Raw genomic sequence first — 11,546 nt, forward strand, 5'->3', positions numbered from 1 at the left:
TACGCTCATGGTTCGTTCATCTTACGCTCATTCTCTCATTAAATGTTTTCTGTTTCTCAGTCTCTAAACGGAGCGCGATGAAGAAGGTTGGCCTGCGCTTGGTTGATCTTCGTATGTATGCGTGTCACACATTCACATACATGGGTGTATGTGTTCGTGCGATTTCGTTTCGAAGCCAGCGCACAAAATTTTGATTTTTCTTACTTTTCAGGCTTGCTACCCTAACAAAATTCGGGTATTCGTTATTTGATGAAATGACGAAAGAAATTATATTATTTTTTATATTATATTTTTTATTATTTCAGCATACATTTTTAATTTATTTACGAATAAGATTAAGTGTTAGTAGTAAAATATTTTCTGTATATATATTTTTACGAATCATTAAAATCAATATACTGAGAAAGTGTCAGAGTATATTTCAGTCGGAGTCACTTAAAACGCCGATTGCTTTTAAGTTTTTGTTGTTTTGCAAGAGGCTTGTGCATGCCTACTCTAACGATGGAATGATTTTTAGGGGAGGGTGAAGAACCGAAAACAGCTCATGGACTTGTTTACCTTTTTTGTTTACAATTTTTCAGGCACTTGTTATTATTTTGGGTTATTGTGAGATTTAATTAAATTATTGTCGTTAATTTAATAATTTCCTTATATATTTTGGAACTTTAAAAAGTCGCCGCTCGAATTTGTTTAAGTGACTCCGACCGAAATATACTCTGACATATTCTCAGTATATTGATTTTTAATGATTCGTAAAAATATATATACAGAAAACATTTTACTACTAACACTCAATCTTATTCCTAAATAAATTAAAAATGTATGCTGAAATAATAAAAAATAGAATATAAAAAATAATATAATTTCTTTCGTCATTTCATCAAATAACGAATACCCGAATTTTGTTAGGGTAGCAAGCCTGAAAAGTAAGAAAAATCAAAATTTTGTGCGCTGGCTTCGAAACGAAATCGCACGCACACATACACCCATGTATGTGAATGTGTGACACGCATACATACGAAGATCAACCAAGCGCAGGCCAACCTTCTTCATCGCGCTCCGTTTAGAGACTGAGAAACAGAAAACATTTAATGAGAGAATGAGCGTAAGATGAACGAACCATGAGCGTATGAGAGCGTAAGAAATCCGCTCTGGGGCCTGCTGGGGCCTGTCGCAAGAAATTTTTGCGTCCATTTTCGTTGTATGAAATGGGTTGTCTATATGCTGTATGGTTAGTGCTCGTACTTACTGGTCATCTGTCAGTCGTTTCCCCGGCAATTGGTATATCGCCTTCGAGCGACAGGAAAAGTTTTCACTTTCACGTTTTTTCTTTTTTTTTTTTTGGAAAGTGAAAAAGATGCTGGCTGGCACTCGAATTTTAACGCTTTTCTCGTATTTTCCCTACTCTCCTCTCAATTGGGGTTTTGTATCTCTTGCGGGTAAAATAGAAAAAAAAGAAAAAAAAGTGGTTAATGCTTAGTGCGGGGGGAAGGGGCTCAGAAAATGGGCCGAGTTTGCATGCCAGCACGTGCCTTTGTTTGCATATTGTATTCGCTTCGCTTTTTCGCGCTTTACTTGGCGCGCTTGGCCCTTCATTTTCATCGCTTTAGCTTGGCCCTCGAGTGTTGCATACTTTCAGGCGCTAATGAAGGCATATTTGCGCAGCTGAAGAGGTGAGAGAAATGGGCGGCCGGTTGTATGTATTTGGGATATTAGCGTGAAACTCTATATCATCGGCTCCTCAATTAATTTGCAACTCCAACGTCTCGACATGAGTCTGGGATTTCAGTTACAATTTCTGTTAATTACTGGAACGTCAAATGGACGCAGGAAAATGCATGGGAGATTTAATAATCCCCTTTAATGAATGAGAATTTGGGGAGAATTTAATACGAAAATCTGGCGTATTTTTAAGGTGAATAGCGATTTCAAATCTCCGAAACTAAAATTCTTCCTTTTTTTCTTTCACAAACCTTACACAAAATTTGAAAAAAAAAAAATGCACAACCTTTTCAAAAAACTTCCTGCCAAACGCTAAGAACAGTAAGTTCCACCACCAAAATAATGACAAGAAAGAACTCTATTAAAAGGAAACGTTCCGAAAAACATATTAACGCTAATTAGATGGCATTAAATCAACTATAAATTACGCCCAATGTCACGCCTCCTGCCGCCGTATAATTAATGGCTCAACTTTTTTGCGGGGCTTTGAACATTTTTCGGCTTTTGCTGTAATTTATGCAGCAATTAAATTGAAATAAGGAAAATTATTAAACAAATAGAAATTGTATCGAATTGGTTAATTAGCATAAGCTGCTGATGCACTTCACAGTATGTTTATTTTTCGCAAATTATTTGTAATAAAAAAAAGGGGGAAAAATTACGATATTTTTATGTACCTCTGGGTTAATGCTGATATTACAAATATTACGCATACGACACGTGTGACATTTTGCAAGGCAATCTTGACAAGAAGAAAGTACTCTTGGCAGGCTCGGGTGGCCATTTGAAGTATATCCGTAAGATAAAGGCAATCTGAGATGGGTTAGACAAACATATTCTCAGTCTAAAGCAAAGGAAAAAAAAACAAAAAGTGGGAGGAAGTGAGGTGGTAACCAGCCTGGAAAAGGCACAAAAGGTGTGCAGCCCTGGGAAAGGATGGGAAGGAATGATAATAAACACAAAACCATTAAAACACAAAAAGGACAAGAAGGAGGAAGCACGGTGGCTGTTGAAGAATTTAATATATTGCATTGCAGAGGCCGGGAAACAAAACAAAAATCCAAGACTAGTATGCCAATTGAGGAGGAAAACAACTCCCAGAAAGCACAATTTAAAACAAGAAAAATCCAGCTATTTAAATAGTTGATCATATTTCTGAACAGAATATTTCAACTGAAGAGTCTTAAATATTAAAGAGGCAGTTGCCTGTTTAAAAAAGTAACCTCATTAAGACATCTTATGGCTTCTTGGGAATATTTTATTCATTAATTTGCATTGCATATCCTTGTTTTCTGGAAAAAGTTCTTGCTTCCCTTTTTTTCATATTTTTCTCAAGAAACTTGTACTTTTCATATTTCACATGTGTTTTATTTTTCAAGAAAAAGTTATTTTGTTTTCTGAGAACTGGTAGAGAAGAACTTCCGGATCAACAAGTTTAAATATTTTTCATCAATTTTTCTTTATTTTATTCAATTAAAAAAGTATCTCTTTTAAAGTCTTTCCATTTTTTTAAATTTAGAAATATTTAATATTATAGAAAATATAAAAAAGCCTTTAATAAATATATTATCTTTTCAAATAAGCTTCCTAGCTAGAAAACAAACCAAAAAGCTCAGGAAATGGTCGAATGCTTTTCTTTAAGCTTTTCACCACACCATGTTTTCTCTCAACTTTTCCAGCAAAAGCTTTTGGTCGCCAAAATCCAAGCAATGAGCTTATAGCTAAGCTTTTTTTTCTTTTTGAAACTTTCTCAATAAAAATATTGTTGTTCAGGGTCAGGATTTGAAAAAAGTAAAATAGAAGTAAAAGAGAAAATAAAATGAGGATAAAAGAAAATAAAATGCAACAAAATACCACAAAAAATACTAAAATTTAAATTCTAATCCTTTGAATAACAATTCTTACAGCCGTTATTCTTAAAGCCTTTCGTTTTAAAGTACAACTCTCTATCATTATCTTTTAATTTTAACTCTTATAAATAATTATATAAAATTAATAAATAAATAATAAAAATAAATATATTTTAATTATTTTAAATAATCTAATTCTCAATAATTTTTGTATTTTTCTCTTTATAGGTAAGTCTTCTACATATTCCTTTAATTAGACAAATTTTGGTAAGCTTATACCTTTTGCTAATAAATATAAATACAAAAAATATCTCATTTTAAGCTCCTTGCAAAAAACAACCCATTTTAAAAGCTATTATTGCTTATACGCAGTGTATGCTCAACTGGTTGGTGGGTGTGGCAAACGACTCTATTTTTTGGAGGTCCTTTAAGAAAAAAAAATTCAAAAAAAATAAAAGAAAAGAGAAAAACAATCAGCAACACGTAGAACCTTGGTATTTTGTACTCGCCGTTTTTATGATTAACTTTTTGATATGTGCACTTGATAGAGGCAAAGGGGAGTGAAGCAAGTGACTGTGACTCGGCCTCCGGGGGGGGGGCGTAGCACATGGCCCACCTGCCGCTTTTGGAAAAGTGCAAACTGCAACTGTGTCAGTATTTTTTTTCTCAACAAAATGAGAAATGAGAGACGCATGCAATTTGTTTGCCTGCCGGTTACGCCCACCGCCCTCACGCAGTGCGAGGTAGGGGAGAAGAGGAGGGCGTATAGCCGCGATAGGGGCGTGGCAGTGTACACGCACAGCGGGCGGGTCGAAAATCTCAAACGAAACCGGAGCTCAAAGAGCAGGAAATTGAAAAATATGAAGAGACAGCTGCAACACGAAAAATTGCCAAAAAAAAGGAGACTTCTAAAAAAAAACTAGCCAAACAAAAAAAAGAAAGAAATGTGATCAAAAACTTAGTTACAAAATCTAAAAACATTGTATAGAGATTTTTTTTGTGTATTTTATAATTTTAATTATTTTTTTTTTTGCAATAATCTGAAATCTAAGAAGCTATCGGTAAATCCCATGCATTTTTCTGCTGAAATTTGAGGCTTTTGCGAGGCTTTTACGGGAAATAAACGCAAACTCTTGAATATTTTTTTTTTACTCATTTTTTTGGTAAATATTTAAGTCACTGGCCGTCTCAAAAAATCTCTCAAACAAAACAGGACACTCTATATATCCACAGATATTTTATATATACATGATTGTATATCTGTATATATCTTTGTTTTTGTATCCGTATCCGTCTCCCCATATCCTGGCTCGTTATCCTGGCTATCTCGGTGGCTACCCCCCTGGGAGCCATTGCCCATCCATTAGTTTTCTTCTCTTTTTTTTGTTTTTTTGCGCTTCTTCTCTCTGCACTGTCGCTCTTTCTATGTTTTTTTTTTTTTGTTGTTGTGGCTGTTTGTCAAACCAAAAGTGGTCGTTTGCTCAGCGGGGTGAAGGGTGATTACTATCTAAAAAAAAAAAGTAATTTTTTAAGGTACATTTTTGTTAATATTTTTACAAAATTAAAAATAAAAATATTAATTTATAAACATATTAAAAAAAAAAAAGCATAAAAACTTCAATTCAAGATCCACTTTTCAAATTAAACCTAAGAGTAATACTAATAGTTCTAATAACCTTTAAAACAATTCCTATAATTCAAAATTTTTACTTTATAAATTTTAGTTTTTAGTTTTATGAAATTTCTTGCAAAATAAAATTTTTTATGAAATTTTTCCATGAAACTTTATAGTAATAACTCTTAGAGAATCCTAAAAACCCCTAGAGCACTCCACTTCAACTATAAACTGTTTAAAAATTATAGACATTTCTTATATATTTTTTTTTTTTTTATTTAGTAAAATAAATCTTTAAATAGGAGAATCTTCATAATTTTATTCCATGTTATTCTTTTAAGATTTCTTTCATTATACCCTTGCAGAGGGTATTATAATTTTGTCCAAAAGTGTGCAACGCAGTGAAGGAGACATCTCCGACCCTATAAAGTATATATATTCTTGATCAGGATCACCTCCTGAGTTGATATGAGCATGTCCGTCTGTCCGTCTGTCCGTCTGTCCGTCTGTCTGTTTCTACGCAAACTAGTCTCTCAGTTTTAAAGCTATCGTCTTGAAACTTTGCACACACCCTTCTTTCCTTTGCACGCAGTATATAAGTCGGAACGGCCCGGATCGGCCGACTATATCCTATAGCTGCCATATAACTGATTGATCGGAAATGGTATAACTTTGGTGTTTTTAGAGTTAGAGAGTTCAAATTTGACATGAGAGCTATTTTTGGCAAAATAATACGACATGCCAAATTTCATAAGGATCGGCCGACTATATCCTATAGCTGCCATATAACTCAACGATCGGAAATGACCCAACTTTCGTGTTTTTGAAGATAGAAAGCTGGAATTTAGTACAGACTCTATTTTTGGTTAGTTGATCCAACCTACCAAATTTCATTAGGATCGGCCGACTATATCCTATAGCTGCCATATAACTGAACGATCGGAAATGACCCAACTTTTGTGTTTTTGAAGATAGAAAGCTGGAACTTGGTACAGATTATATTTTGATCCATCCTACCAAATTTCATAAGGATCGGCCAACTATATCCGATGTTTGCGATATATATCCGGTTTTAGCTGCAAGGGTATATAAACTTCGGCACCGCCCGAAGTTAGCTTTCCTTTCTTGTTTTATTTATAGAAACCCCCAACAAAAACCTTTTAAACCCCCCTCGCTACTCTAAGGCCAGTTTATTACCATTTTTTTGACAGATCTCTTTTGGCTAAAAAAAATGCAGAAAAAAAGCCCAGAAAAACCCATTGAGTTTTGGATAACATCTGGTTTTGGGGCAGTCATAACCATAATACCCCCCGAAACGTTTCTTTAAAGAAAGTGCTATCTGAGCGCTGTAGCACCTGTACTTTCAAAAAGAGTCCTTGCTACTCCTTGGAAAATAGATGGAAATTTTTCATTAAAACAAGTGGCAAGCGGCAAGTGGCAAGCGGCATCTTTGATGGATAACTCTCGCAGGATAATTGCAATCCGAGCCCGAAGGCTCATTTTAGTCCACTTCGGCCGGCATACTTGACTTTCCACTTTCTACTTTCCACTTTCACTTTGGCTCGGTCTCTAGCGCCGCCTTTGTTTATTTTTATTGGGCCGAAAAGAAATTTGAAACTTTCGGGTGACCCCAGCCTTTGTGTATTTGTGTGCTTTCTTCTCGTGAGGAACCTTCATGAGGCACCTGAGGCACCCACAAGGTACCAGAAGGCACCAGAAGGCACAGCGAAGTCACCGGCAACGGCAGCTTAAGAGCTAATAACGAAATGCCAAGCGGCCACTGGCGGTAAGTGCAGCATAAGGTTACCATCTACCCCACTGGTTGGCTACTGGCCGGTAGGTGGAGGGCTAAGCAGGTTCGGGTCACCACCCCGTGTTAGCCGTCGGGGTCACCTAATCTAGCAATCAAAACTGCCTCGTGCCGTGAAGAGCCAAGCGAAAGTGAGTCCTGTAATTACACGGCCACAAGAGCAGGATATATTTAAAGTAAAATACCAGCAAGCGACCATCAAATAATAATTGCAGATATTTAAGGTATTTTTTATATATTTTTTATGTTTTTTTTTTTGGGGTAATTTTTAGAAATTAAGAAAGAAAAAGAAACATAATAAGAGGGAATAAGGAAATAAGGAGAGGTATTTTCTAAAGCTTAGTTTTTTTAATATTTATCTTATGAAATATTATATTTTATATTTTATATTATTTTATATTGTATATTATATTATATTTTTTTTTTAATATTTATAAAATTATTAAGCAAAATACCTTAAAAAAATGGAAATATATAATTTATAAAAACAAGATACTCTTTAAAGATATTAAAATATTTAGATGGAAATTGTTATTAAATGATAATTTTATAAAGTATAAAATAAGTTTAAAGTATCGTTAGCTTTCTTTAATGGTATCTATATGAGTATAAGGTTTTATCTCCTTATCAGAAACTAAAAAAAATTAGAAATACTTCAAAGAAATATGTCTATAAAAAAATATATATTTTTATAATTTTTTTTTAATAAGTAAAAAAAAAATGCATAAATTCAAAACAAATCCCAGCTAGGATCGACTAATCCCACTTTAGAGTGCCAACCAAGACGACAACCTTACGATTTCGCCGCTCTGCTGTCGCTGCTATTGCTGCTCTGCTGCTGCCGCTTTACCGGTGCAGTTATCCTTCTGCCGGCTTCTCGGTTGGCAGCGCTGTCTGCACGGCCGCTCTGCCGCCGCGCCCATCACTTGACCCAGCTTTGTTTATTAGGTTTTGCTTCTCGAATCCCACGAATGCAAATTGGCAAAAATATTCTACGGAGGGAGATTCAAGAAAAATGCGTAAATGAAGTTTTCAAGTGCAATGCGCAAAAAAAAATGTTTAAATATAGTAATGAGCTGCAACAACAGCAACATTCAGTGGCTTCTGATAAGAATGCATGGCGGCTGCGGCAGCGGCAGCGACGTCGACTGCGACGCGCGAAGAGAGCAGGGAGACGAGAAGAGCGCGCAGCTTTCTGCGCAAAAGAGAAATTCTGGAGAGGAAACAGAAACAGAACTCTCTCTCTTTTTTCCTCTCTCTCTCTCTGTGGTTCTCTCATGCTGGCAAACAATAAATAATAGTAGAAATATAAACCTAACGATAATAATAAATAACCCCGAGTTTATTCTGTCCGATAAGAAAGTTTGGAGCCAAAAAAAAACAAAACAAAACAAAAAACAGCTAAAAGTTTTTTGGGGAAATTTTCAAGTTTATTAAAAGTTTCTAAAAAGTAATGCAGCTGCTGCTCTCACGGCGTCTTTTACTATTTTGCGCACTTCATTCAGTAGTAAAGCTGCAAAGTTTTAAATCGAAAACCATAATACCCTAGGAAATAGAGTAAGACTCAAAATTAGGCTAAAAAAAATTTAAACTAAAAAAAAAATAATAAAGAATAATTTTTATAAAAATTTATTTATGAAAAATGAATTATTTTTTTTAGTTTTTTATTTAAAAATATCCCAAAAGTATTTCAAAAATTGGTGATACTTTTTCTATATATTTTCAAGATAAATATATTACCAGTATCTGCATCCTATCCTATATATTAAAAATTATGTACAATCATAAGCTTCAATAATTATCGTTAATTACTTTTTTTTATTTTATTTTAATTTAATTAACATTTTAAGTGTATTTTAGTTGGAACTTTTATTATGGTTAGTGTATATTTTGTTAATATTTATTGTAAATTTTCGTATTATTTTTCAGTCTTTGAAGAAATAGATATTAAAGATCTTAAAAACACTTCTTAATACGGGGTATATTTTCTTATAGTTCATAGTTTAATATACAACTTTCTAAGCTATATTTTAAAAGGAAGGAATTCACATTATGTGGCAATAATTCATTAGGATTTTAGTTAATTTCTTTAAAAAACTTTAAGACTTAAAAATATAGTAAATATTTAAAAGGTAAAAAAGTTGGACCTAATGATTAAGGGATTGATTATGGATTACTCTAAAATATTCTGAAATTTCAAAAATAAAATATTAACCTGTCTTATTTAAAAGCCAGTTCTATAATTTCCTTTTAAATTTACGCCAAAGTCTTGATAAAACTAAAAAAAATACTACCATAAGCTAAGAAAACTCTGCAAAGTAAATCACTCTGAAAAGCATACCCCAAAAAAACTTCGATTAAAGGGTGAGCGCTGTGCTGCTGACGTCGACTTCGCTGCCAGCGTTGCTCGGCCTTCACGCAGCTTCCGTTGGCGTGCTTTTTTGCCCTTCCATGCCACCCACCGCGTCGCCGCCTCTCCGCCCTGGGCCCACCAAAGAAAGGTTCTAGGCTGGCCGAGGCTTTCTCTCCCTACAGCCCGGCCCTCTCGCGATGAGAGAGAGATAGTGAGAGAGAGCGCCGGACGCTGGCGTGCGCTTCTGCCGCTGCCACGAGAACCACAAGCGTCGACGGCGACGTCGCGTGAGAGTGGAAAGCGGTGCCAAAAAGCAATTGTGTTTACGTTTTTCTTTTCAATTCAAATTTCGAACTCCGACGCGAACAACGGAGCCGAGAAACACAAGAGAGACCGAAGACGAGATTCCAACAAGCTTATTTCGGGGGAAAACACAGGCCAAAATAGTAAAGATCGCCGGATAGTTTTTGGAATGGAATTTGAGAGGAATTTTCCGGCTTTAAAACGAAAACGGAAAATAGACTTAAAAGCGAATAAAAAACGAATGAAAAGCGGATGAAAAAACTCCCAAATTCCAGACCAAAATCGAAATGTTTACCAAATAAGCATCGCGTCGCATGTGGCAGAGTGGCAGTGTGTGTGTGTGTGTGCGCGCGTCTCCAAAAAAAGTTCACAAAAAATAAAAACATAATTTAGAAACAATCACAATAAAAACAACCTAAAAATAACAATAATAAATAAAATAAATAAAACAAACAAAAAAAAGCCATTACAATAATCGTAAAATATTACACACTCTCGCTTACAACACACACGGCTCTGTTGTCGTTTTTTCTTTTGATTTTTTTTTCATAAATTTTTTTTCAAGTGCTATTCGCACGTGTGCAAAATATTCCCTAAAAACAACAACAAAATAATACATCCCCAAGGAGCAAAGGAGACGGGGCGACAATAAAAACGCTCTCCAACAAACGTGCGACAGAGAGAGAGTGAAAGAGCGAGAGAGAGAGCACTAGGCTGCTGGCAGCCGGCGGCTGTAAATTACATAAAAAAAAAAACACCAAAAAAAAAAAAAAAAAAATGGGAAAAATAATAATAATAAAATAAGCAGCAGAAGCAAAAGCCACGATAACAGTGCGAATGATAAGAGAAATGTGAAATTCAAAAAACAACGGAGAGGAAGAAAGAAAAAAAATCACAAAAACAAAGCCTAATCAAATAAATTTTTTTTAAATAGTACAGGAAATAGGAATTAACTAAAAATAAAGCAGAAAAAAAAAACAACAAAAGCCAAACCATTGGAAATAAAAATAATCATAACATATACCAAGTGTTTAGTTCAATAAATTGAAGTATAAAAGACTAAAAAAAAAAAACTAAAGTAAAACTAAAGTTTAGTTTCTAAACATAAACATATTCTTTTAAAGAAAAAAAATATATATTTTTTTTAAATTACCACTTTTTTAAGCTTTTATGGCTTTTTAAGGGTTTTTTAAGGCTTGGTATTTTAAACAAAAAAGTTTAAATAAAAATTGGAAAAACTTTACAGGTTTAACTGTAAAAATTTAAAAATAAAAAGTTCAAAGAATTAAGTATATAACTCCAAAAAATGTTTAAAAAAAAACAGCGAAATTATTAAAAAAAAGAACCAAATATTTTTATATACAATCTACAACTTTCCTTAAACTTTTTCCCAAAAATTTGTTTAAAATTGTGTTAAAATAATACTGCCCAGGCTTCGATAATAAAAATGCTATTAATTTGTTTAAAAATATAATAGAAGAAAACAATTTGAGAACTGTTGAACTTTTCAAAATGGCTTAAAAATAATTCGAAAACTTGTCTAAACCTTTTTAAAAAGTTTCTTAAAATTGTATTTATTTTTTTGTGACGAAAGTTTCTTTAAAAGTCTACTATTTATTTTACATCTTTCGAAATTAAGCTTTCAGAAATCTTTCCTTGTAAAATCTCTGCTAGAAATATCTCCAAAATAGTGTTTCCAAAACTAAACTTTTCCTTTAAATTCCAGAAAAAATTATTTTTAAGTTAAGACTGACAGTATAAAATAATTAATAAAGTGACAAATAATAAAATAATTTAAATTCTAAAAATAAAAAATAAAAGAGAAAACGCCAAAGAAGACATAAAAAAAAAACTAAAGTAAAACAGAAAACCAAAAAAAAAAATCAAACACCA

The 11,546-nt window shown here is 33.6% G+C and overlaps 1 protein-coding gene and 1 long non-coding RNA gene across 9 annotated transcripts in view; both read left to right on the forward strand.

The window, feature by feature from the left end:
• dnc (phosphodiesterase dunce) overlaps positions 1 to 11,546 on the forward strand; it is a 201,733-nt gene that overhangs the window by 118,239 nt on the left and 71,948 nt on the right. The gene's annotated exons all lie outside the window — the stretch shown is intronic.
• On the forward strand, positions 9,263 to 11,536 carry LOC138927766 (uncharacterized). The gene is made up of 2 exons (XR_011444267.1): positions 9,263 to 9,796; positions 11,380 to 11,536. It is a non-coding gene; the product is annotated as an uncharacterized lncRNA (long non-coding RNA).

The sequence above is a fragment of the Drosophila bipectinata genome, chromosome XR (genome assembly GCF_030179905.1).
Source record: "Drosophila bipectinata strain 14024-0381.07 chromosome XR, DbipHiC1v2, whole genome shotgun sequence".
Lineage (NCBI taxonomy): Eukaryota > Metazoa > Arthropoda > Insecta > Diptera > Drosophilidae > Drosophila > Drosophila bipectinata.